This window comes from Coturnix japonica, chromosome 28 (assembly GCF_054131305.1).
Source record: "Coturnix japonica strain WE chromosome 28, WE-NBRP24, whole genome shotgun sequence".
In the NCBI taxonomy this organism is placed as follows: domain Eukaryota; kingdom Metazoa; phylum Chordata; class Aves; order Galliformes; family Phasianidae; genus Coturnix; species Coturnix japonica.
The window spans coordinates 8,391,389-8,419,023 of NC_140690.1; the positions used below are offsets into that span (position 1 = coordinate 8,391,389).

Genomic DNA, 27,635 nt, shown 5'->3' on the forward strand with positions numbered 1-27,635 from the left:
GTATATATGTATGTACTTTAAGCATGATGTAATGATGTAGATTAAGGGGTGGAATGTCATGGTTTGGTAATTTTTTTGCTATTGCTATTCCACATCAGAACATCATGTGGAGCACAGAGAAGAACTACACATCCCAGAGGACCTCAGTTTCAATAAGACTGTATTATATTGTGTAATCTTACATCCCAACATCATAGTTAGTAAGGTAAGTCTCCACCTTAGATCGTTGCTGCTGCTCTGTTTGTTTCCCTGAGCCCAGCTCCCGTCTCCCTACCCCTTTTTCCTTCCCATTAATGGGGGGCGGGGAGCCCATAGGCCTGCTAACCCCAGTCACGGACATAGATTGATCTAGATAACATAATGACACACTCCTGTGTGGATGCTCTGATGCAGCATCAGTTCAGAACTCCCTTTGAAGCTCTTACCACACTCAGGACACTTTCAGGGTATTTCTTTTGTGTGGATGTGCTGGTGGCGCTTCAAATCAGAACTCCTTTTGAAGCTCTTCCCACACTCAGTACATTTAAATGGTCTCTCTCCCATGTGGATAAACTGATGGGAAGAGAAGCTGGAACTCCATTTGAAGCTTTTCCCACACTCAATACATTTAAAGGGTTTGTCTCCCGAGTGGACATTCTGGTGCAGTTTCAATTTAGAACTGCTTATGAAGGCCTTCCCACACTCAGTGCACTGAAAGGGTTTTACTCCTGTATGGATGCGCTGGTGGCACTTCAGTTCAGAATTGCTTTTGAAGCTCTTCCCACACTCAGGGCACGTATAGGGTTTCTCTCCCGTATGGATGCGCTGGTGGCACTTCAAAAAAGAACTGCTGGCGAAGCTCTTCCCACACTCAGTGCACTTAGACAGTTTCACTCCTGTGTGGATGCGCTGGTGGCGCTTCAAATCATAACTCCCTTTGAAACTCTTCCCACACTTAGGACATATAAAGGGTCTCTCTCCCATGTGGACGCGCTGATGGGAAGAGAAGCTGAAACTCCATTTGAAGCCTTTCCCACACTCAGGGCATTTAAATGGTTTGTCTCCTGAGTGGACATTCTGGTGCAATTTCAATACAGAACTGCTTTTGAAGCTCTTCCTGCACTCAGGACACTGAAAGGGTTTCAGTCCTGTGTGGATGCGTTGATGGCACTTCAAAACAGAACTGATTTTGAAGCTCTTGCCACACTCAAAGCACTTATATAGTCTCACTCCTGTGTGGGTGCGCAGGTGGAGCTTCAATTCAGAGCTGCTCCTGAAGCTCTTACCACACTCAGTGCACTTAAATGGTCTCTCTCCTGTGTGGATGCGATGGTGTTGGGAGAACTTGGAACTGCTTTTGAAGCTCTTCCCGCACATAGAACACTTATATGGTTTCTCTCCTGTGTGGATGCGCAGGTGCATCTTCAATTCATAGCTGCTTCTAAAGCTCTTCCCACACTCAGTACACTTAAATGGTCTCTCTCCTGTGTGGACGCGATAGTGGTAGATGAGGCTGGAACTGTTTTTGAAGCACTTCCCACACTCAAGGCACTTATATGGTCGCTCTCCTGTGTGGACACGTTGGTGTCTTTTGAGTTTAGAACTACATTTAAAGCTCTTCCCACACTCAGGGCACTTGTACATTCTCTCTCTTCTGTGGATACACTGCTGGGAAGTGAGGCTCCCACTGTCCGTGAAATTCTTTCCACAATCAGAGCACTCGGAGGCTCTCTCTCCTGTGTACATGCACTGATGGCCAGTTGGGTGGACTCTCCTTTTCATGCTCTCTGCAGAATCACAGAACTTGTAATGCCTCTTTGCTGAGTGCATGCACTGGTGGTTAGTGATGCTGGAATCTGTTTTAAAGCTTTTCTCACACTCAGTGCACGGATTCTGCTTTTTCATCCGGCACGCATCCTTGCTCCTGGTTTCCTCAGGCTGCTTTGGACCTATGGTGAAGTCCACTGGCTTCCTCAATGTCATTCCCAGACGCTTTCCCAGGGGCTTCTTGATGTGCTCACCTGGACCTTGCTGCAGGCCTTCATGGGCATCCCTTCTGATTTCTGCCACAGAGATGTGACCCCACTGTCTATCTGCTACACAACTTCTCTGCAGAACCTCCTTTGCATTTTTGATCCCATGAGCTGCTGGATAACAAAAGAAATGCAGCAATAGCACACGGTGCCCAAAATAAAACAAAGGCAGAGAAGGCTCTTACAGCCCCAACATTCCCCTTCCCTCCACCATCTCACCTGGAATGAGGTCTCCTGGCATGGCCTCAGGGCTACGCACATCTGGGATCCAGGGGTCTTCCCCACTTTCAAGCAGGGAGATCACCACGGGCTTGGGGCCTGGAAATGGAGCTTCAGGGAGAGAAACAGGGAACAAGAGAGCATTTCCCTCATTCTGGCACAGTGCCTGTTCAACAGCTTACTCTGTCTCCCTCCCCAAGGAGAAACCACTATTTGGGCCTGTATGACATCGCAGCTACAGCTTCCCTTGGAGCAAAGAATGCTTTGACATCTCTGAACATTATGAAGGGGTATTTTTGCTTTCAAATTAAACTTACAACAGCTTATTTATTTTCTTACAATCTACCAGAGGTCAAGGCATCAAAATGTTGACGGCAATTGCATGGAAAATCCTCAATTCTATAGCAGTAACCAGGGATTCATCTGTGAGTTGGAGCTGGTGGCACCATGCAACACACAACACAAGGGCTGGTTTTCTCCCTCCTGGCTGATGCCTGCTTGCAAGCACTGACTCTGCAGCTTTGATCACAATGCCGTGCATACTAATCCCTTCTGAAACTCATGCTTCTCAGTATCTCCTTTCTTGCTGGCACTGTGGTGTTAGTCAATATGTAGCTGCATGGCCATTATCCAAGGCCCGGCTTGCAGAGGCTCATTCTGCACAGTCAAAGGTGCCCTAACGAGGAGGAAAGGCAGACAAGCTCTCACCCAGCGAGGCCACGCACTGGTACGTCTCCAGCATCACGTCCCGGTAGAGCGCTCGCTGCGCAGGGTCCAGCAGCGCCCACTCCTCCCTGCTGAAATACACGGCCACCTCCTCAAAGCTCACGGGCTCCTGCAAGCAAAGAAGCACCTTGCTGGGAACAGCCAAGGCCCAGACAAACAGCTCGCACAGGACAGAACCTCCCATCCCAGCCGCTTCTCTGTCCCCAGCACACACATGCTGCGTGAGGGCATCTCCCTCTTCCCCTGCATTCACATCCCTGGCCCCTTGGCCTCTCCTGCCTGCTTCCCCAACCCCTACCTCAGCTAGATGTGTTGCAGCCATTTGCTGCTCTCCTGCAGGCTGGGATGATCACGGCTGGAAGGCAGAAGTTGAACTGGAGCCTGCAAGGAGAAGAGAAATGGCAGGGGAGCTGTGAGAGAATGCAGCAGTCCCAGTCCCAGCTCAGCCCTTCTGCAGGGTGCTGCCTGGCCTTGCAGAGGAAGACAATTAGCTGCAGCACAGGAAACAGTCTGGCTCAAAGAGATGAACCGTCACAAAGCTGTTTCAAACTGGGAGGCTGAAACAACTGGTAGCTGACACTTAGTTCAACAGCTGAGACTGAGCTGGGGACTAAAGAGAAAGCAAGGCAAGGAGGCAGCCATCTTACCCCAAATCAGGGAGCAGCCCAAGTGCCCCTCCAGCTCTGCTGCACAGCAGCAGGCTACACTGCAGGACCGCCCTCAAGCAGGGCTGTCTCTGCAGCTCACACCTGCACAGAGATCCCTTGCAGCTTGACGTCAAGACTCCTTCTCAAAACAGACTTTCTGTAAGACACCTGTGGTTACTTTGGAGCTTTCTTGTGTTCTCTAAGGTTCAGCCTTAGAGGGACTGTGCAGGTATGATTCCTTCCACACAAACCCTTGAGCACGCTTGGGACTAGGAGAGGATCCAGCCACATCCTAGTGAACAGCGATGCAAGAAACAGAGGCTCTGGTGGAATTTAGAACAAAGGGGGGCTAGAGGGAGATAGTTATATGTAGTTTGTAGGTGGGAAAAGGAATGATCTAGTTAGAATAACAAGGAATGGAGACAATGGCTCTGGGAGAGCAGGAAGGATGCAGATAAGAAGTGAGATCTCCCTGAGACACCTGGGGAGGAGAGGATTAGAAGTTTAAATATCAGAAGAGGAGTTGCATCTCCCTGATAAGATGGGCGATAACAAGAGGGGGGTCTGCATGCTAAAGAACTATTGAATATGTATCAGAATTTCGAGAACTCATTGACTATGTATTAGATGTACCTATATCTATGTCACGATTTTACAAATCGGTGTGCAAGTTTGGTTGGAGCTATCCCCCTTGCACCCGGCACTGCACAACACTGGAATAAACATACCTGCTTTATAACCCATCTCTGGATTATAGAGTTTGATTCCGCAATCACTAGCACCTTACCTCTGTGGTCTAAAGACACGAGAAAGAAAGGGGAACTATTCTGAGCCTCATGACTCGATGGGAGTGCCACCTGTAGGTGTGTGTGTATCCCTACCTTCTATGCAGTAAATAACCAAGTGTATCCATCCACCTCCGATCCTGTTTGTCACTACTAAATCACTACAGCATATCCCTATTATATCAACAAATATAAGCCTGTTTCTCCCTTAGGAGTGTATGCTGTGTTTCGATCCACCTGTGACCAATGGGGAAAGTCTGTAGGTTGACAAGAAGGGAAACAAACTGACAACAAGAGACATTAAGTGCATCCCAAACTCTTCTGTGAATGACTGCTTATTGTCTACCTTTGCTGCAGGAATGGGAAAAGGGAGTTTTATTGGAGGTCTGAGTGGTGAAGAAAGTTGAGAATATACAACAAGGACAGTCTGTGCCAACTGGGGATCTTTCGACTGACAGCAAGCACGCCTAAATGGGACAGCTACCCAGGAAAGAGCTGCAGAAATACTGTTAGAATATGGTATGGCCATCCAACCATCCAGCAGGAGGTGCAGAAAAGCACCTGGTTCATGGAAGAACACTGTGAATGCATCCCCCAACATACAAACACAGCGAGCCTCAGCGCAGATGGCAGCTGCCAGCAGAGCAGCCTGCTAGAGCACTGCCTCTACAGATCAGTGAGAGGAACACCTGGTGGCAAATGGATTAAATCCTCTGGCAGATGTCTGTACATCCTCTCAGGAGTGGAAGTAGAATTGTGCTGCCAGCTTCTCATCGTCTGTTCCAGAGCCTAGTGCCGGAGCTGCTGCAGATGCTGAACATGCTCAGGGCCCGCAGCTGTGCGCTCAAGGCATCTGCAGCTGCCGGGACAGACTCAACAAAAGCCTTGCCAGGGCTTTGCACAGCCCCAGCTGAGCCATCAGGCAAGCGCTCAGCAAACAAAAGGTAACGCCATTTCAAGGGTCGCCAGAGGCACGTGTTGCCCGCAGGGTCCCCGAAGGGAAGCTGGGAACTGCCGGGGAGGAGAAGCAGGGGGAGTGGAAATTCCCTCTTGGAGGCTTCACATTAAGACACTCCAAAGGAGGCACCGGGGAGTTTAAAGCTTCCATCATTCCACTCGTGCACAGCTGCAGAGCGAGGCCGTCTCGTGTCACCCGTGGCCCAGAGGAAGAACTGCAGTCCCAGCTGCGCTGTGTTACAGAGATCCAACCGGGCAGCAGAGCACGCTGACCTCCTCTGCTCCCTTCCTCACTGTCCCAGCTCCCAGCCCGTTCCCGTGCCCCTCGGAGCCCAGCCCGGGCTGCATAAACTGCTGCCCTGGTTGCAGCCCGTCTGGGCCAGCAAACCTGCTGCGCTGAGTGGGAGCTGGAGCCGGGACCAGGGTCCCGCCTGGGGTACGGCAGTGCGGGTTCCGCCCCGTCCGGGGCCGCTCCCCGCTCCTCTCCCGGTGCTGCTGGCAGGGGGCAGGAAGCGTGCGCTCCTCTGCACGAGCCACGAAGGGCACCTACCTTGGGTGCGGAGCAGGCTGCTCCCAGCTCTGGTGCAGGTAGCCGGGCTCCTCGGAGTCGCGTAGAGCAGAGGATGCCGAGTGCCCTGAGCCCGGAGCTGGCCGCAGGACGGCCTTGGTGCACCTCCTGCCCCCGCGGTGCTGCCCGGATGGCTTCCAGACAGGCTCTCGCCTCTTCCGCACAGGCTCAGGAAGGCAGGAATTCCCACAGCGAGCACAACCCGAGCCGGCTTCCGCCAGGCTCTCGGAAGTTTCACAGCTCGTTCTGCATCCGGGGGAGGGGAGGGCGATGGGAGGGGTGTACGGGAGGAGGGTGGAAGGGAGGGAGGAATGGGGGATGTGTTCTGTTACGCTACTGAAGCATCGCTTTCTGCCGGCTCTCTTTGCTTCCTTCGGTGGGGACATTCGCACACCCTTGTGGTCAGACATCCCTCCCTTGCTGTCCTGGCGTTCCTGTTACTCCTAACCCCCACGAGTATGTCCCAGCAAGATGTAATCTCAGGTACAGCACCAGAGGACATTGTGTGTTGAATAGAACTCTTGCAATGGAACCGAGCTGTGGGTAGGAGCCTTACCCAGAAGCTGTAAGAATACGACTTTCCTCCCATCCTTGTCTAAGGGTCCTAATAAGTCTTCTGTGCAGCGATACCATGGGGTTCTGTGTGGGTTTTGTGGTCCGTGTGGTTGGCGGTTATAGATTCTCGTGTCAAAACCAGGCAAAGTCTAGTGATTTACATAAAGGGATAGCTTTATTCAATTAAGGAAGGTGGTAAAGTGAGCAAAACAGAGCTGGGCACTGAGGGGAGTCTGTACTCTGCTAGGGTGGCAATTTGAACAATGGATCGGTTCTGCATTTATACAGTTCTTATATCTTGTATACATTCCAGTCTTTCTTGCGGCTTGGGAAGGTTATTGCTGGGGTCGTAGAGTGTTGTGGGGGTGAAAATCATCAGTCTTTTCCGTTATTCTTTGGTTATTTTCTAGCAGCTTATGTGCCCTGGCAATGTGTAGTTTGCAGTGCCTGCTGCTTCTTATTTTCTCTGCTTTACAACACGATTTACATTTTACAGCACTGTTTACATTCCAGGACACCTGAGAAAGCACCACTGAGTCTGGATTTGACTAGCAAACTTAACCCTTACCTATCGCAATCCCCCCTTTTCTATTTTATCCATTAAATCGTTTTACTGCTTCTTTAGCACTTTGGAGGGTAGATTCATCCTCTTCCTTGCTACTGATACGTTCATATTCTTTTCTTACTAACATTAAATAGGCTGTTTCTAACCGACCCTTAACAATGGCAATAAGTGTATTGAACAGAAATGGTCCAACAGTTAGTCTCAGGATTAATAAAATAAGAGGTCCCGCTAAAGTGTACAGCAAGGTAGTCAGCCAGGGAGAACAGTCAAACATTGATTCATACCAGCTTTGTTGCATCTCTCTCCTTTCTCCCTTTTTCTAGTCCCTCTCGTATTTTGATGACTGTTTCTCTTACAACCCCAGTATGGTCAGCTTATACCCAGCACTCCTCTCAAAGTGCGGCACACAGCCCCCTCCCGCTGTAAAAAGATAAGGTCTAATGTATTGGGGTTGACCCTACGTACCCAGTGCAATACGTTCCAAATTGCCACAGATACCAACTGACTGCCATACATTTTGTGGGAATCAATTGTTGTTTCTGCATTTAGAACAAGATACGAATATTTTGTTGCAAGCTCTCAGCATCTAAGTGAAGCAATTTGTAGTTATTAAAAATTAGGTAAAAGTCATAAGTACAAAGACTGCAGCTCATTTCTCTCCAGCCATCTGAAATAGAACTACTGATTTTCGGTGCTGGACAAACAAGACCTGAGTAATAAAGGTTCCAAAGAGGAGAAGTTAAAATAATTAACCGTATAACTGTATAAACTAACACAATGTATATATATATATATATATATATATAAGTCATGATATACCTACACAAAAGTATAATTGAGGGTATGTGGAACTGTAACTGAGGGTACAAGTAGTGGAATAGTGTTCAAAGGAAAATGGGTTAAGGAGAAAGTGAGTTTATCTGCGCTGGTATGAGAGATTCTGTAGATATTCAAGACCCAACTGGGCGCCTACCTGTGCAACATGGTGTAGGGAACTTGCTTTGACAGGGGGTTTGGACTCAATGATCTCTAGAGGTCCCTTCCAACCCCTACAGTTCTGTGATTCTGTGAGAGCAATCCCCCTTCATTGTTCCCTCCCCCAGCAGGAACTTTTAAAGTGAGAGAGAGCCAGGGAAAGAGTCTGCTGCTGTAAACAGCGAAGGGGGAGGTGGAGAGGACGGGGCAATGGAAGTGAGAATAGCCATCATGTGCAGAGATCTAGGAAACCTGAAATCCCAGTGTTAGCGCTTGACACCTCTGGAGAGAAGGAGGCGAAAGTGAAATAGGATGTTAAAATAGGATGTTAGTAGCTTATGTAATGATGAGAGTTTGGAAAATAAGAAAGTTTGGGACAGACACAGGCAGAAGAAAGAAGGACTGGCAAGGTATAAAAGGAATGTCAGGACTGAAGAGCGGTGAATGATATGAAAACTAACCAAAACAAAACTGATTGACGTACAGATAGTAAGGGAATTGGGAATAAGAACAGCTGTTACAGTTGCGGTGTTAGAATAAGGCAGTAGGACCCAGATATCCCCTCAGGGAGAGGTGAGGGGGTGGGGTCTTAAAGAGCCCAGGGTGGGCTCTTCCCCACTGGAAGGAAAACAGTGTGCAAACTGCAGTGGGAAATTGCATCTAGGAAAGCAGGATATAGAGGTTCATTTTCTGGTGGATATTGATGCTTCTCAGAAGCTATTGCCCAACAAGAAAAGGTTTCCTTTTTTGGACTAATTAAATATAAGCTAAGAAAACAAGCAGGAATACAGAAATTCTTGTACCTGCCAGGTTACTCTGGCAAGAAATTGAATAAAACTGGAGCTAAGAGTGCGACGATATTGACTACTTAAAAACTGTAACTCTGGCTTTAACACAATCTGGGCAAAACATTGTGTCATGGTTTTATAATGTTGCTGTCAATATTCCACATCATAACATTATGTGCAGTGTGGATCATTAGAAGCTTCATACTCCAGTTCCATGGAATAACAACGTTCCGAATACTCATCTCTCAGAAGAAAACTACATATTCCAGAGGACTTCGCGGCCAAAGATAAGTCATGGGAGGAGGACATATGTATAATCTCCTCCCAGGCTGGAGCTCTCTTTTTTGGGCTGGGGGCCCTACGGGGCAGCTGCACCCTGTCATTACCAAAGGTAAATCTAGGTAACCTGTGACAGATTTTAGTGGAGATGGCGGGCATAAGCTGCTGCTTTTTAGCTTTTAGAACAAATCTCTCTTTGCTCTCAGAGAGCTTCGTTAGGGATGTGATATCTTTTCATAGCTGCTCACTGAGAACGTGACCTTGAAAGTCCAGGCAAACTGTCAAAATTCAGGGGTAGCTGTAAACTCTGAGCATTGTTATCTTGCTTTTGTAAAGAAAACAATGGGATTTCTTTCTCTCCCAGAGCACAGCTAGCTAGCTTTGACTTTTACAGCGCCTGCCAGCTACTGCCAGCTATGAGTCTGCTCTTTATTTTAGGAGCACTGCATAGGGGATTCAAAGCCATCATGTTCTTTGAAACTTACTGGCCCTTCTTAATTTATTGATTTCTTGTTATAGAATATATGCATTATACAACCAAGTAAGGGCCTGGTACTTCTACGCAGTGTGGTATGATGTGAATTTTGACACTTGCATCCCAGATGAAATAGTTAATTTTACAATGACTAATTTCACAATTGCTAATTTAACAGCAGCTAATTTTACAAACACCACGATGTTCAATCCGGTTTCCAGGCTGCCTTATCAGATTGCCACACAGTTTTTGAAAACCGAGTTAGTGTTCATCCTTGTGTTCATACTCATGTTCATGTTATCATTATCAATATATATTAATGTACTTCTCTCCATTCGTTCTATGCGGAAGTCCCCTCCAAAACCAGAAAATGCTGACTGGCAGGGAATATGGAAAGGTTTAAGAAAAATCTTAGAAGCGTGGGGACCCACAGTGTCATGGGATTTCACTCTTGAACATCTGAGGGACCCTGAGAAATTGAGTATTTGAGTCAGAGATCTAAGGAGGTAAACCATACTTGGGGGTTGGCTTATGCTTACCGTGCTCTATATACTACTACCGTGGAGAGAGAGAGTTTCTGATCTGACGTTCAAGCCTCAAAAAAAAAAAAATCCCCAAGTCAATACTGATCAGTCACAGGAGGCACCAGTAACAATATCAGTTGCCCCTGTGGAAGGAAGAAATGGAAACGGGTGTCCTTGTGTCTAGGACGAGAAGAAGGAGAAGCAGAGGAGGAGGCAGCAGAAGATCCAGGTAGGGGGTCTGGATTGGCACTGAGAAATGCAAAAAAACAGAACAAAACAAAAACAAAAACTAAGAGGCATGAAGAAGAGAGTGATGAGGAGGAAATCTCTATTACCGTTAATCAACCTCTGAAGATGGATGAATTCCAAGGCTCAAGAAAGGAGTTTACATGGCATCAAAATGAAGGTCTCTTGCCTTATTGATTCACTGATGGGACAACGGGGCCAACAGCCTGTCTCTAGCTGGTAATGAATCTCACCAACTAGGAAGCATTGCCAGAGACCCAGCTATCGACAGAGGGATTAGCAGATGTTTGGATGGAGCTGGCACCCTCTGGACTGTTAACAGCCGTGAGGGAAAGGTACCCCTTCAAGGATGCTTTGAAGCCTCAGACTATTAAGTGGGATACCATCGAAAAAGGTATCCAGTACCTGAGGGAAATGACCGTGGTGGAATTGTTGTATGACCCTGATCCACAAGACCGTGATCCTGAGAGAGTGAGGACCAAGCCTAGCATGTGGCAGAAACTCACAAGTACAGCACCAGAAAGATATGCACACACATTGGCAACAACGTTTGGAAGATCTGAGGAACAAGAGAGAAGACCCCGAGTTTTTGAACTGATTATGACACTTCAAAACTATGAAGAGCAGCTCCCCCCAGTACACACCGCAGTTTCTGCCATCTCACGAGTAGAAGACTGATAGATGAAATGCACAAGAAACTATTTCCATCAACTAATTGTGATGGTTGAGTAGTAGTATCAGAAACGACGGATGAAGGTCAGTCTCCATACGGGTCAACAGGTCTAGTGAAGGAACTGATCAAAATATTCCAATCCTACTCCTCACCTGTATCATCAAAAGTTTCAGCTATTAGACGCGTGTGCTCGAGCAAGGAACAACAGTAAGATTGCACAGCGTGTTTCCATGTGGTGCTACCTACGGGACCACAGAGAAGACATGAGGAAGTGGCACGACCAGCCTACTCCTGTACTACGAGCACGGGTGAGAGAACTACAAAACAGACCAACCACCAGTGGAGTTGCTCCAGTCATCACAGGTAACCAATAGAGGGGCCCTGCCCTCAGTCTTGGCGGGGAGAGGGATAATAAGAGTTTATTGGACTGTGTGGATTAAATGGTCTGGCACATCAGAACCACAGAAATATAAGGCACTGGTGGATATTGGTGCACAGTGCACTCTAATGCCCTCGAGTCATGAAGGGACAGAATCAATCCATATTTCTGGAGTGATTGGGGGCTCTCAAGAACTGACTGTGTTGGAAGCCGAAATAAGCCTCACTGGAAATGACTGGCAAAAGCATCCTATTGTGACTGGCCCAGTGGCTCCATGTATACTTGGTATTGATTACCTCAGAAGGGGACATTTAAGGTTCCGAAGGGGTATCGATGGGCCTTTGGAATAGCTGCTGTAGATATGGACATTAAGAAGCTGTCTGTTTTGCCTGACCTGTCAGAGGACCCATCTGTTGTGGGGCTGCTACAAGTAAAAGAGCAGCAGGTACCAATTGCTACAAAGACAGTGCACAGACAGCAGTACCACACTAACAGGGATTCCTTGCTCCCCATTCATGATTTGACTCGCCAGCTGGAGAATCAGGGAGTGATCAGCAAAACTCACTCACCATTGCCACCATTGACATTGCTAATGCCTTCTTCTCCATTCCTTTGGCTGCAGAATGTCGGCTGTTGGGGAACTAAGCTGTCTTTGCAAGGATTTATGAGTGCATACAGTAGTTCTGAGTAGATGGAGTGTTCTAGAATAGCTGAGTAAGGCCTGCAGATTAAGAGTTAGTGGGTGGGGGGTTTAGTTAGGTGTGTGTAGAGGCTCTCTCGCGTGCATCGGGCTTTGCGTAGAGGGTGTACGTGTCTGCACAGGATTTAGGATGGTATATAAGGAGTGTGACGCAGCGAAAAAATGAGAGAAGACATCATGGCATCCATGTTTGTGTCTCTCCCCCAAAAAGTCAAGGTCCTGGGATAAGTCAGGTTAATTTGCAGATACGTCAGTAGGCCACAGTTTGCCTTCACCTGGAGGGGCATTCAGTATACTTGGAACTGTTTGCCCCAGGGGTGGATACACAGCCCAACCATTTGCCATAGGTTGGTCCAAACTGTACTGGAACAGGGTGGTGCTCCTGAACACCTGAAGTACATTAATGACATTATTGTGAGGGGCGATACAGCAGAGGACGTTTTCACAAAAGGAGAGCAAATAATCCAGATTCTTTTACAAGCTATTAAGCAAAGCAAAAGGCCTGCCCAGGAAATTCAGTTCCTAGGTATAAAGTAGCAGGATGGACATAGTCACATCCCAACTGATGTGATCGAAAAACTCACTGCCATGTCTACATCAACTAGCAAGAATGAGACACAGTCTTTCCTGGGTGTAGTAGGCTTTTGGAGGATGCACGTTCCAAACTACAGCCCTACACCTTTATCAGGTAACACAGAAGAAGATTAGTTTTGGATAGGGCCCTGAACAGCAGAAGGCTTTTGAGCAGATTAAACAAGAGGTACCCTGTGCCGTGGCCCTGGGGCCAGTACAGATTGGACAGGATGTAAAGAACATCCTCTACACTGCTGCTGGAGAGAAAGGTCCCACTCGAAGTTTGTGGCAAAGAGCCTCAGCAGAGACCTGAGGCTGACCCCTGGGATTTTGGAGTTGAGCATACAAGGAGTCCGAAGAGTGCTACACTCCAACTGAGAAGGAGATCTTAGCTGCGTATGAGGGGATTCAGGCTGCTTCCGAAGTAGTTGGTACTGAAACACAGCTCCTTCTGGCACCTCGACTGTCAGTGCTGAACTGGATGTACAAAGGAGAGGTTCCCTCCACCCATCATGCTACTGATGCCACCTGGAGCAAGTGGATTGTGCTGATTACACAACGAGCTCAGATGGGGAACCTCAGCCTTCCAGGGATCCTAGAGGTGATCATGGACTGGCCTGAAGGTAAAAAGTTTGGAACATCAGCAGCAGAAGAGGTGTCATAGTATCATAGTATCATAGTCTCGTGCGGGTTGGAAGGGACCTTAGAGATCATCGAGTCCAACCCCCCGGGATTGGAGCCTCCTGTGTAGCAGAGCGGCACTTCTACCACTTGCGCCACAGGGGGGATTCACGTGCTAAAGAGGCCCCACCATACAACGAGCTACCAGAAAATGAAAAGAAATATGCCCTGTTCTCTGATGGATCATGTCATATCGTAGGGAAGCATCGCAAATGGAGCCCCACACAACAGGTTGCAGAGGCTACTGAAGGTAAAGGAGAATCAAGTCAGTTTGCAGAGGTAAAGGCTGTCCAGCTGGCCTTAGATGTTGCTGAATGGGAGAGGTGGCCAATGCTTTATCTTTATACTGACTCATGGATGGTGGCAAATGCCTTATGGGGGTGCTTACAGCAGTGGGAAAAAAGTAACTGGCAACGGAGGGGTAAACCTATCTGGGCTGCTGGACTGTGGAAAGACATTGAAACCCGAAGGTACGGTTGTAAAGGTGCGTCATGTGGATGCACACGTGCCCAAGAGTCGGGCTACGGAAGGACAACAGAACAACCATCAGGCAGATTGAGCTGCCAGAATTGAGGTAGCTCAAATTGACTTGGACTGGCAGAATAAGGGTGAGTTATTTCTAGCTCGATGGGCTCATGAGACCTCGGGCCATCAGGGAAGAGATGTGACATATAAGTGGGCCGGAGACCGAGGGGTGGACTTAACTATGGACACTATTGCACAGGTTACTCATGACTGTGAAACACGTGCCGTAATTAAACAAGCCAAGAGGTGAAACTTCTCTGTGGGCAAGGACAATGGCAGAAGGTTAAATACAGGGAGGAGTGGCAGGTTGATTATATCACCTTGCCACCATCTCACAATTGAATAGTGAAAAAAGACCGCATAGTAGATGAAAAGGGAACACTTTGCTACAGAAAGGGAAAGGGGGCCTCACTAAGGCAAAGGGTAGTTACAGATAGATAGTTTATGTTAAGGGGGGGCAGAGAGGGGGAATTGCAGACACTAATTTTGAGAAAACAAGGAGATGAAGGCCATGAAGAGAAGGGTGGAAGAGCCCCAGAACAGTGTGGTGATTAGATGTCCACAGAGCAAGCTGGAATGAGTTTGGGGGGTGCCCATCCCGCAGGGTCGAAAGTTTACAGCGAGGAAGATGATGAGCCTTCATCCCACAACCACCCCCACAACTCAGTACACATACGCAAGGGGGGAGGGACTGCATGCTAATGGGGTCTCATGAATATAATTAATATGTATCCAAATTCCTGCAAACTATTGATTATGTATTAGTTCAGCCTATATCTGTTGCACATTTTGTCCTAACGGTGTGCAAGTAAGGTGGAGCTATCCCCCATGCACCAGGGTGCATGCGCATCACCCATTAAACATACCTGCTTTATAACTGCTTCGTGGTTATGGAGTTGGATTACGCAAGTCACAATGGCAAGTATTATGTGCTTACCATGGTGAAAGCAAACACTGGGTGGCTTGACACATACACAGTACCCATACTACCACCTGAAACACCGCACTGAATCTTGAGAAGCAAGTCCTATGGTGACATGGCACCCAAGAAAGATATGAATCTGAAAATGAGACACAATTCAAACGTTTCCTTATAAAAACAGTGGGTTTATCATATCCCCTACAGTGACCAGCTTCTGGTAAAATTGAACAATGGGTTGTTGAAAGCTGTGTTGAAAGCAATAGATGGTGGAACACTGAAGCACTGGGAGAAGCATTGGGCAGAAGCCACTTGGTTGGTCAGTATGAGAAGATCTGTCAATCATGAGGGTCCTAGCCAATCCAGCCCCCTGCACAATGTAGAGAGAGATAAGATCCCTGTAGTACATGTAAAGAACATGTTGCGAAAAGCTGTTTGGGTCCTTCCAGCCTCTGGAAAGGGCAAACCACTTGGTGAAATTTTTTTTGCCCAGGGACCTGGGAGCACTTGGTGGGTGATGCAGAAAGATGGGCATGTTCAATATGTACCACAAAGGAATTTGATGTTGGAGCAGTGAAGTCAGTAATTCTATGTATATATATGTAAATAGACCCCTGTGTGTCATACATTTTAATTTTTGTTTATTTATATGTATTTTAAGCATATTATAGCGATGTAGAATAAGAGATGGAATGGCATGGTTTGGTAATATTTTTTCTATTGGTATTTCTCATCATATCATCATGTGGAGCACAGAGAAGAACTACACATCCCAGAGGACCTCAGTTTCAATTAGACTGTATTATATTGTGTAATCTTGCATCCCAACATCATAGTTAGTAAGGTAAGTCTTCCTCCTTAGATTGTTGCTGCTGCTCTGTTTGTTTCCCTGAGCCCAGCTCCCATCTCCCTACCCCCTTTCCCTTCCCATTTTTGGGGGGCAGGGAGCCCAAAAGCCTGCTAACCCCCTGTCACGGACATAGTTTGATCTAGATAACACCGTGACACTCTCCTGTATGGATGCTTCAATTCAGAACTCCCTTCGAAGCTCTTCCCACACTCAGGACACTTTCAGGGTCTCTCTTCCGTGTGGATGCACTGATGGCACTTCAAAGCACGCCTCGTGGTAAAGGTCTTCCCACACTCAGAGCACTTATATGGTCTCACTCCTGTGTGGATGCGCTGGTGCACCTTCAATTCAGAGCTCCTTTTGAAGCCCTTCCCACACACAGGACACGTATAGGGTTTCTCTCCTGTATGGATGCGCTGGTGGAGCTTCAAATCATAGCTGCTTTTGAAGCCCTTCCCACACTCAGTGCACTTAAATGGTCTCTCTCCTGTGTGGATGCGATGGTGGTACTTCAAAACAGAACTGTTTTTGAAGCTCATCCCACACTCAGAGCACTTATATGGTCTCTCTCCTGTGTGGATGCGCTGGTGCCATTTCAATTCATAGCTGCTTTTGAAGCTCTTCCCACATTCATTGCACTTATATGGTCTCTCTCCTGTGTGGTTGCGCTGGTGGCGCATCAAATGAGAATGACGTTCGAAGCTCTTCCCACATTCAGTGCACTTAAATGGTTTCTCTCCTCTTTGGATGCGATGGTGGTAGGCGAGTTGGGAATTATATTTGAAGCACTTCCCACACTCAGTGCACTTATATGGTCGCTCTCCTGTGTGGACACGTTGGTGCCTTTTGAGTTTATAACTATCTTTGAAGTTCTTCCCACACTCTGTGCACTTATATGGTCGCTCTTCTATGTGGACAAGTTGGTGCCTTTTGAGTTTATAACTATCTTTGAAGTTCTTCCCACACTCAGTGCATTTATATGGTCGCTCTCCTGTGTGGACACGTTGGTGCCTTTTGAGTTTATAACTATCTGTGAAGTTCTTCCCACACTTAGCACACTTGTACAGTCTCTCTCTTCTGTGGATACACTGCTGGGAAGTGAGGTTCCCAGTGTCCGTGAAATTCTTTCCACAATCAGAGCACTCGAAGGCTCTCTCTCCTGTGTACATGCACTGCTGGCCAGTGGGGTGGACTCTCCTTTTCATGCTCTCTGCAGAATCACACAACTCGTAATGCCTCTTTGCTGAGTCCATGCACTGGCGGTTAGTGATGCTGGAATCTGTTTTAAAGCTTTTCTCACACTCAGTGCACGGATTCTGCTTTTTCATCTGGCACGCATCCTTGCTCCTGGTTTCCTCAGGCTGCTTTGGACCTATGGTGAAGTCCACTGGGTTCCTCAATGTCATTCCCAGACGCGTTCCCTGGGGCTTCTTGATGTGCTCACCCTGACCTTGCTGCAGGCCTTCATGGGCATCCCTTCTGATTTCTTCCGCAGAGATGTGACCCCACTGTCTATCTGCTACACAACTTCTCTGCAGAACCTCCTTTGCATTTTTGATCCCATCAGCTGCTGGATGACAGAGAAAATACAGCAATAGCACACGGTGCCCAACATAAAACACAGGCAGAGAAGGCTCTTACAGCCCCAACATTCCCATTCCCTCCACCATCTCACCTGGGATGAGGTCTCCTGGCATGGCCTCAGGGCTACGCACATCTGGGATCCAGGGGTCTTCCCCACTTTCAAGCAGGGAGATCACCACGGGCTTGGGGCCTGGAAATGGTGCTTCTGGGAGAGAAACAGGGAACAAGAGAGCATTTCCATCATGCTGGCGCACTGCCTGTTCAACAGCTCCACTCTGTCTCCCTCCCCATGGACAAACCACCCCTTGGGCCTGAATGTTGGAGCAAAGAATGATTTGACATCTGAACATTATGAAGGGATATTGTTTTTATATGTTCAAGAGGTCATCAGCACCACTGTGTCCCTCCCCATGGAGAAAACAACATTTGGGTCTGAATGACACCGTGCCTACAGCTTCCCTTGGAGCAAAGAATGCTTTGACATCTCTGAACATTGTGAAGGGATATTTTTTCTTTCAAATTAATTTTAAAACAGATTACTTATTTTCTTACAATCTACCAGAGATCAAGGCATCAAAATGTTGATGGCAATTGCATGGAAAATCCTCAATTTCATAGCAGTATTCAGGGAGTCATCTGTGAGTTGGAGCTGGTGGCACCATGCAACACACAACACAAGGGCTGCTGTGTTTTCTCCCTCCTGGCTGATGCCTGCTTGCCAGCAATGACTCTGCAGCTTTGATCACAGTGCCGTGCATACTAATCCCTTCTGAAACTCGTGCTTCTCAGTATCTCCTTTCTTGCTGGCACTGCTGTGTTAGTCAATATGTAGCTGCATGACAATTATTCAAGGCCCGGCTTGCAGAGGCTCATTCTGCACAGCCAAAGGTGCCCTAACGAGGAGGAAAGGCAGACAAGCTCTCACCCAGCGAGGCCACGCACTGGTACGTCTCCAGCATCACGTCCCGGTAGAGCGCTCGCTGTGCAGGGTCCAGCAGCGCCCACTCCTCCCTGCTGAAATACACGGCCACCTCCTCAAAGCTCACGGGCTCCTGCAAGCAAAGAAGCACCTTGCTGGGAACAGCCAAGGCCCAGGCAAACAGCTCGCACAGGACAGAACCTCCCATCCCAGCTGCTTCCCTGTCCCCTGCACACACATGCTGCGTGAGGGCATCTCCCTCTTCCCCTGCATTCACATCCCTGGCCATTTGGCCTCTCCTGCCTGCTTCCCCAACCCCTACCTCAGCTGGATGTGCTGCGGCCATTTCCTGCTCTCCTGCAGGCTGGGATGATCACGGCTGGAAGGCAGAAGTTGAACTGGAGCCTGCAGGGAGAAGAGAAATGGCAGGGGAGCTGTGAGGGAATGCAGCAGTCCCAGTCCCAGATCAACCCTTCTGCAGGGCACAGACTCGGCTTACAGAGGAAGACAATGTGCTGCAGCACAGGAAACAGCCTAGCTCAAAGAGATAAACTGCCACAAAGCTGTTTCATACTGGGAGGCTGATGCAACTGGTAGCAGACACTGAGTTCAACAGCTGAGACTGAGCTGGGGACTTAAGACAAAGCAAGGCAAGGAGGCAGCCATCTTATCCCAAAACAGGGAGCAGTACAAGTGCCCCTCCAGCTCTGCTGCACAGCAGCAGGCTGCACTACAGGACCTGCCCTCAAGCAGAGGTCTCTGCAGCTCAAACCTGCACAGAGATCCCTTGCAGCTTGACGTCAAGACTCCTCCTCAGTACAGATCTTCTCTAAGGCACCTGTTGTTACTTTGGAGCTTTCATGTGCTCTATAAGGCTCTGCCTTAGAGGGACTGTTTGATTCCTTCCACACAAAGCCTTGAGCAAGTTTGGGACTAGGAGAGGATCCAGCCACATCCTAGCTCCTTACCTCTGTGGTCTGAAGACATGAGAAAGAAAGGGGAAGTACTCTGAGCATCGTGACTCAATGGGATTGCCTCCTGTAGCTGTGCGTGTAACCCTACCCTCTATGCAGTAAATAACCAAGTGTATCCAGTCACCTCAGAAGGGGAGTTTTATTGGAGGTCTGAGTGGAGAAGAAAGTTGAGGACATACAACAAGGACAGGCTGTGCTGATTGGGGGATCTTTCGACTGACTGCAAGCACGTCTAAATGGGACGGCTACCCAGGAAAGAGCTGCAGAAATACTGTTAGAAAATGGTATGGCCATCCAACCATCCAGCAGGAGGTGCAGAAAAGCACCTGGTTCATGGAAGAACACTGTGAATGCAGCCCCCAACACACAAACACAGCGAGCCTCAGCGCAGATGGCAGCTGCCAGCAGAGCAGCCTGCTAGAGCACTGCCTCTACAGATCTGTGAGGGGAACACCTGGTGGCAAATGGATTAAATCCTCTGGCAGATGTCTGTACATCCTCTCAGGAGCGGAAGTAGCCTTGGGCTTGCTGAAATCAACCAAGCCCTCATAAAAGGGTTGGGAAAAGTACTTTGTGAAGGAAAATGATGTAGTTCTCAAAACCACCTGCTGCTGATGTTACCTAAAAGTGATGAGGGCTCACATTCCTTGTGTAAGGAAGTGCAAAATGGCGAGGAGTCAACTGGATTTTACACACTTCTCAAATAAACAGGATGGCTTACTTAAACACAGAAACAAATCAACAAAACATCCAAAAAACTCCTGAAAAGAGAGAGTATCTGACAGCACTGCAGCCAAACCAGCCTGTGACGGTCACTACCACCACCAGACAATGCTGTGCTGGGAATTTTAACTGAAAAGGGAAGGCAACTTATCAAATTGTAGCAGCTCAAAACAGAACAATTAAAGCAATAAACAACCACGTGGTTACAACAGCCTTGTTGAGCCCTTGTTAGAGCACTCCATGATACCTGCATTACATCAATGAATACATTCCTCCCTCTCTCTTCAGCTGAGCACGCAGACTGCGCTCACTGCCAGGGGACGCTCTCAGCAGCGCGTGCCCTTTGCAGAAGGCAGCCTGGGCTGTGCTTTACTGCCCTGCTGCTGCTCGGCCGTGTTCTCAGCGCGTGCTCCAGTCAGCCCACAGGCTGCCAGCTTCTCATTGTCTGTTCCAGAGCCCAGTGCCGGAGCTGCTGCAGATGCTGAACGTGCTCAGGGCCCGCAGCTGTGCGCTCAAGGCATCTGCAGCTGCCGGGACAGACTCAACAAAAGCCTTGCCAGGGCTTTGCACAACCCCAGCTGAGCCATCAGGCAAGCGCTCAGCAAACAAAAGGTAACGCCATTTCAAGGGTCGCCAGAGGCACGTGTTGCCCGCAGGGTCCCCGAAGGGAAGCTGGGGGCTGCTGGGGAGGAGAAGCAGGGGGAGTGGAAATTCCCTCTTGGAGGTTTCACATTAAGACACTCCAAAGGAGGCACCGGGGAGTTTAAAGCTTCCATCAATCCACGCGTGCACAGCTGCAGAGCGAGGCCGTCTCGTGTCTCCCGTGGCCCAGAGGAAGAACTGCAGCCCCAGCTGCGCTGTGTTACAGAGATCCAACCGGGCAGCAGAGCACGCTGACCTCCTCTGCTCCCTTCCTCACTGTCCCAGCTCCCAGCCCGTTCCCGTGCCCCTCGGAGCCCAGCCCGGGCTGCATAAAGTGCTGCCCTGGTTGCAGCCCGTCTGGGCCAGCAAACCTGCTGCGCTGAGTGGGAGCTGGAGCCGGGACCAGGGTCCCGCCTGGGGTACGGCAGTGCGGGTTCCGCCCCGTCCGAGGCCGCTCCCCGCTCCTCTCCCGGTGCTGCTGGCAGGGGGCAGGAAGCGTGCGCTCCTCTGCACGAGCCACGAAGGGCACCTACCTTGGGTGCGGAGCAGGCTGCTCCCAGCTCTGGTGCAGGTAGCCGGGCTCCTCGGAGTCGCGTAGAGCAGAGGATGCCGAGTGCCCTGAGCCCGGAGCTGGCCGCAGGACGGCCTTGGTGCACCTCCTGCCCCCGCGGTGCTGCCCGGATGGCTTCCAGACAGGCTCTCGCCTCTTCCGCACAGGCTCAGGAAGGCAGGAATTCCCACAGTGAGCACGCCCGGAGCTCGTTCTCCTGGCACATCTGCCCCCGGGGGATGGCAATGGGAGGGGTGTAGGGGAGAACGGTTTGAGGGAGGGAGGAATGGGGGCTGTGTTTTGTTACGCTAATGAAGCATCGCTTTCTGCCGGCTCTCTTTGCTTCCTTCGGTGGGGACATTCGCACACCCTTGTGGTCAGACATCCCTCCCTTGCTGTCCTGGCGTTCCTTTCACTCCTCTCCCCCACGAGTATGTCCCAGCATGAGGCAATCTCCGGTACAGCACCAGAGGACATTGTATGTTGAACAGAACTCTTGCAATGGTACCGAGCTGTGGGTAGAAGCTTTACCCAAAAGCTGCGATAAGAATACGACTATCCCCAGATCCTTGTCTAAGGGTCCTAATAAGTCTTCTGTGAAGCAATACTATGGAGTTCTGTGTGGGTTTTTGGTCTGTATGGTTGTCTGTTATAGATTCCCGTGTCAAAACCGTGTCAAAACCATCAAATCTTGTGATTTAAATAAAGGGATAGCTTTATTCAATTAAGGAAGGTGGTAAAGTGAGCAAAACAGAGCTGGGTGCTGAGGGGAGTCTGTACTCCGCCAGGGTGGCAATTTGAACAAAGGTTCTGCATTTGTACAGTTGTTATCTCTTTTATATATTCCAGTCATTCTTGTGGCTGTGCAGGTTATTGCTGCGGTCGTAGAGTGTTGTGGGGGTGAAAGTCAGCAGTCTTTTCCTATATCTTTGGTTATTTTCTAGCAGCTTATGTGCCCTGGCAATATGTAGTTTGCAGTGCTTGCTGCTTCTTAGTTTCCCTGCTTTACAACACCATTTACGTTTTACAACACTGTTTACATTCCAGGACTCCTGAGAAAGCACCACTGAGTTTCATTTGACTAACAAACTTAACCCTTACCTATCACAATCTCCCTTTTTCTATTTAATCCTGATTTTGTTCATTAAATCGTTTTACTGCTTCTTTAGCCCTTTGGAGGGTAGATTCATCCTCTTCCTTGCTACTGATACGTTCATATTCTTTTCTTACTAACATTAAATAGGCTATTTCTAACCGACCCTTAACAATAGCAATAAGTGTATTGAACAGAAATGGTCCAAGAGTTAGTCTCAGGATTAATAAAATAAGAGGTCCCGCTAAAGTGGACAGCAAAGTAGTCAGCCAGGGAGAACAGTCAAACATTGATTCATACCAGCTTTGTTGCATCTCTCTTCTTTCTCCATTTTTCTAGTCCCTCTCGTATTTTGATGACTATTTCTCTTACAACCCCAGTATGGTCAGCTTATACCCAGCACTCCTCTCAAAGTGCGGCACACAGCCCCCTTCCGCTGTAAAAAGATAAGGTCTAATGTATTGGGGGTGACCCTACGTACCCAGTGCAATACATTCCAAATTGCCACAGACACCAACTGACTGCCATACATTTTGTGGGAATCAATTGTTGTTTCTGCATTTAGTACAAGATACGAGTATTTCGTTTCAAGGTCTCAGTATCTAAGTGAAGCAATTTGTAGTTATTAAAAATTAGGTAAAATCCATATGTACAAAGACTGCAGCTCATGAAAGTAGTTTACACGGCGTCAAGATGAAGGTATCCTTGCTTGGTTGCTTTGCTGCTGGGACAACGGGGCCAACAGCTTGTCTCTAGATGGTAATGAAGCTCGCCAACTAGGAAGCATTGCCCAAGATGCAGGTATCGACAGAGGGATTAGCAGATGTTCGGATGGAGCTGCCACTCTCTGGTTGCGGCTGTTAGAAGCCGTGAGAGAAAGGTACCCCTATAAGGATGCTTTGAAGCCTAAATTTGATAGTTGGAATACTGTCCAAAAAGGTATTCAGCGCCTGAGGTAATTGGCCATGGCGAAAATGTTTTACAGCCCTGATCCAAGCGAACTTGACCCTGAGAGAGTGAGGGCCGATCCTGACATGTGGCAGAAAATCACAAGTACAGCACCAGAGAGAATTGCACAGTCATTGGTAACAGGATCTAAAGGATTCGAGGACAGATGGCCCCGAGTTGTTGAGCTGATTATAATGCTTCAAACCGTTGATCAGCAGCTCCCCCAACTGCATGCCGCAGTTTCTGCCATCTCATGGCTAGAAGACCGAGTAGATGAAATGTGCAATAAATTGTTTCCATCAACTAATTGTAATGATCCCGTAATAGTATCAGAAACAACTGATGAAGGTCAATCCTCATACGAGCTAACAGGTCTAATGAAGGATCTGATCAAACTAGTCCAGTCCTACTCCTCACCTGCATCATCAAAAGTCTCAGGACAGTCTTGTGTGTTAAACACACACGCTTCCCAGCTCGAGCAAAGAACAACAGTACGATTGCACCGCGTGTTTCCATGTGGCGCTACCTACGTGACCGTGGAGAAGACATGAGGAAGTGGCATGATCAGCCCACTTCTGCACTACGAGCACGGGTGAAAGAACTACTAGACATACCAACCACCAGTGGAGTTGCTCCAGTCATCACAGGTAACCAATAGAGGGGCCCTGCCCTCAGTCAGGGGAGGGAAAGGGATAATAGAGTTTATTGGACTGTGTGGATTCGATGGCCTGGCACATCAGAACCACAGGAATATAAGGCGCTGGTGGATACCGGTGTACAGTGCACCCAAATGCCCTCCAGTCATGAAGGGACAGAATCAATCCATATTTCTGGAGTGACTGGGGGCTCTCAAGAATTGACTGTGCTGGAGGCTGAAATAAGCCTCACTGGCAAAGACTGGCAAAAACATCCTATTGTGACTGGCCCAGGGGCTCCATGTATACTGGGTATTGATTACCTCAGAAGGGGGCATTTCAAGGATCCTAAGGGGTATCGATGGGCCTTTGGGATAGCTGCTGTAGATATGGACAACATTAAGCAGCTGTCTGTTTTGCCTGGCCTGTCAGAGGACCTGTCTGTTGTGGGGCTGCTACGAGTAAAAGAGCAGCAGGTACCGATTGCTACAAAGACAGTGCACAGACGACAGTATCGCACCAACAGGGATTCCTTGCTCCCCATTCATGATTTGATTCGCCAGCTGGAGAATCAGGGAGTGATCAGTAAAACTCACTCACCTTTTAACAGTCCCATATGGCCAGTGCATAAAGCCAGTGGAGAATGGAGGCTGAGAGTAGACTACCGTGGCCTGAATGAGGTCACACCCCCATTGAGCGCTGCTGTGCCGGACATGTTGGAACTCCAGTACAAGCTAGAGTCAAAAGCAGCCAAATGGTATGCCACCATTGACATTGCCAATGCCTTCTTCTCCATTCCTTTGGCTGCAGAATGTCGGCTGTTGGGGAACTAAGCTGTTTTTGCAAGGATTTATGAGTGCATACAGTAGTTCTGAGTAGATGGAGTGTTCTAGAATAGCTGAGTAAGGCCTGCAGATTAAGAGTTAGTGGGTGGGGGGTTTAGTTAGGTGTGTGTAGAGGCTCTCTCGCGTGCATCGGGTTTTGCGTAGAGGGTGTACGTGTCTGCACAGGATTTAGGATGGTATATAAGGAGTGTGACGCAGCGAAAAAATGAGAGAAGACATCATGGCATCCATGTTTGTGTCTCTCCCCGGAAAGTCAAGGTCCTGGGATAAGTCAGGTTAATTTGCAGATATGTCAGTAGGCCACAGTTTGCCTTCACCTGGAGGGGCATTCAGTATACATGGAACCGTTTGCCCCAGGGGTGGATACACAGCCCAACCATTTGCCATAGGTTGGTCCAAACTGTACTGGAACAGGGTGGTGCTCCTGAACACCTGAAGTACATTAATGACATTGTTGTGAGGGGCGATACAGCAGAGGACGTTTTCACAAAATGAGAGCAAATAATCCAAATTCTTTTACAAGCTATTAAGCAAAGCAAAGGGCCTGCCCAGGAAATTCAGTTCCTAGGTATAAAGTAGCAGGATGGACATAGTCACATCCCAGCTGATGTGATCGAAAAACTCACTGCCATGTCTACATCAACTAGCAAGAATGAGACACAGTCTTTCCTGGGTGTAGTAGGCTTTTGGAGGATGCACGTTCCAAATTACAGCCCTACACCTTTATCAGGTAACACAGAAGAAGATTAGTTTTGGATAGGGCCCTGAACAGCAGAAGGCTTTTGAGCAGATTAAACAAGAGGTACCCTGTGCCGTGGCCCTGGGGCCAGTACAGATGGGACAGGATGTAAAGAACATCCTCTACACTGCTGCTGGAGAGAAAGGTCCCACTCGAAGTTTGTGGCAAAGAGCCTCAGGAGAGACCTGAGGCTGACCCCTGGGATTTTGGAGTTGAGCATACAAGGAGTCCGAAGAGTGCTACACTCCAACTGAGAAGGAGATCTTAGCTGCGTATGAGGGGATTCAGGTTGCTTCCGAAGTAGTTGGTACTGAAACACAGCTCCTTCTGGCACCTCGACTGTCAGTGCTGAACTGGATGTACAAAGGAGAGGTTCCCTCCACCCATCATGCTACTGATGCCACCTGGAGCAAGTGGATTGTGCTGATTACACAACGAGCTCAGATGGGGAACCTCAGCCTTCCAGGGATCCTAGAGGTGATCATGGACTGGCCTGAAGGTAAAAAGTTTGGAACATCAGCAGCAGAAGAGGTGTCATAGTATCATAGTATCATAGTCTCATGCGGGTTGGAAGGGACCTTAGAGATCATCGAGTCCAACCCCCGGGATTGGAGCCTCCTGTGTAGCAGAGCGGCACTTCTACCACTTGTGCCACAGGGGGGATTCACGTGCTAAAGAGGCCCCACCATACAACGAGCTTCCAGAAAATGAAAAGAAATATGCCCTGTTCTCTGATGGATCATGTCACATCGTAGGGAAGCATCGCAAATGGAGCCCCACACAACAGGTTGCAGAGGCTACTGAAGGTAAAGGAGAATCAAGTCAGTTTGCAGAGGTAAAGGCTGTCCAGCTGGCCTTAGATGTTGCTGAATGGGAGAGGTGGCCAATGCTTTATCTTTATACTGACTCATGGATGGTGGCAAATGCCTCATGGGGGTGGTTACAGCATGGGAAAAAAGTAACTGGCAACGGAGGGGTAAACCTATCTGGGCTGCTGGACTGTGGAAAGACATTGAAACCCGAAGGTACGGTTGTAAAGGTGCGTCATGTGGATGCACACGTGCCCAAGAGTCGGGCTACTGAAGGACAACAGAACAACAATCAGGCAGATTGAGCTGCCAGAATTGAGGTTGCTCAAATTGACTTGGACTGGCAGAATAAGGGTGAGTTATTTCTAGCTCGATGGGCTCATGAGACCTCGGGCCATCAGGGAAGAGATGTGACATATAAGTGGGCCGGAGACCGAGAGTTGGACTTAACTATGGACACTATCGCGCAGGTTACTCATGACTGTGAAACACGTGCCGTAATTAAACAAGCCAAGAGGTGAAACTTCTCTGTGGGCAAGGACAATGGCAGAAGGTTAAATACAGGGAGGAGTGGCAGGTTGATTATATCACCTTGCCACCATCTCACAATTGAATAGTGAAAAAAGACCGCATAGTAGATGAAAAGGGAACACTTTGCTACAGAAAGGGAAAGGGGGCCTCACTAAGGCAAAGGGTAGTTACAGATAGATAGTTTATGTTAAGGGGGGGCAGAGAGGGGGAATTGCAGACACTAATTTTGAGAAAACAAGGAGATGAAGGCCATGAAGAGAAGGGTGGAAGAGCCCCAGAACAGTGTGGTGATTAGATATCCACCAGAGCAAGCTGGAATGAGTTTGGGGGGTGCCCCTCCCGCAGGGTCGAAAGTTTACAGCGAGGAAGATGATGAGCCTTCATCCCACAACCACCCCCACAACTCAGTACACATACGCAAGGGGGGAGGGACTGCATGCTAATGGGGTCTCATGAATATAATTAATATGTATCCAAATTCCTGCAAGCTATTGATTATGTATTAGTTCAGCCTATATCTGTTGCACATTTTGTCCTAACGGTGTGCAAGTAAGGTGGAGCTATCCCCCATGCACCAGGGTGTATGCGCATCACTCATTAAACATACCTGCTTTATAACTGCTTTGTGGTTATGGAGTTGGATTACGCAAGTCACAATGGCAAGTATTATGTGCTTACCATGGTGAAAGCAAACACTGGGTGGCTTGACACATACACAGTACCCATACTACCACCTGAAACACCACACTGAATCTTGAGAAGCAAGTCCTATGGTGACATGGCACCCAAGAAAGATATGAATCTGAAAATGAGACACAATTCAAACGTTTCCTTATAAAAACAGTGGGTTTATCATATCCCCTACAGTGACCAGCTTCTGGTAAAATTGAACAATGGGTTGTTGAAAGCTATGTTGAAAGCAATAGATGGTGGAACACTGAAGCACTGGGAGAAGCATTGGGCAGAAGCCACTTGGTTGCTCAGTATGAGAAGATCTGTCAATCATGAGGGTCCTAGCCAAT

General features: G+C 48.4%; 1 protein-coding gene and 1 pseudogene across 2 annotated transcripts in view; both read right to left on the reverse strand.

The window, feature by feature from the left end:
* Window positions 1–27,635, reverse strand: part of LOC146756288 (uncharacterized) — a 79,714-nt gene that overhangs the window by 29,997 nt on the left and 22,082 nt on the right. The gene's annotated exons all lie outside the window — the stretch shown is intronic.
* On the reverse strand, window positions 218–17,785 carry LOC146756289 (uncharacterized; annotated as a pseudogene). Its single transcript, XR_014937567.1, has 7 exons — window positions 17,297–17,785; window positions 15,733–17,191; window positions 5,372–5,400; window positions 4,679–4,740; window positions 4,392–4,400; window positions 2,232–2,409; window positions 218–2,126 (listed from the first exon to the last, which is right to left on the reverse strand). The product of XR_014937567.1 is annotated as an uncharacterized LOC146756289 (transcript).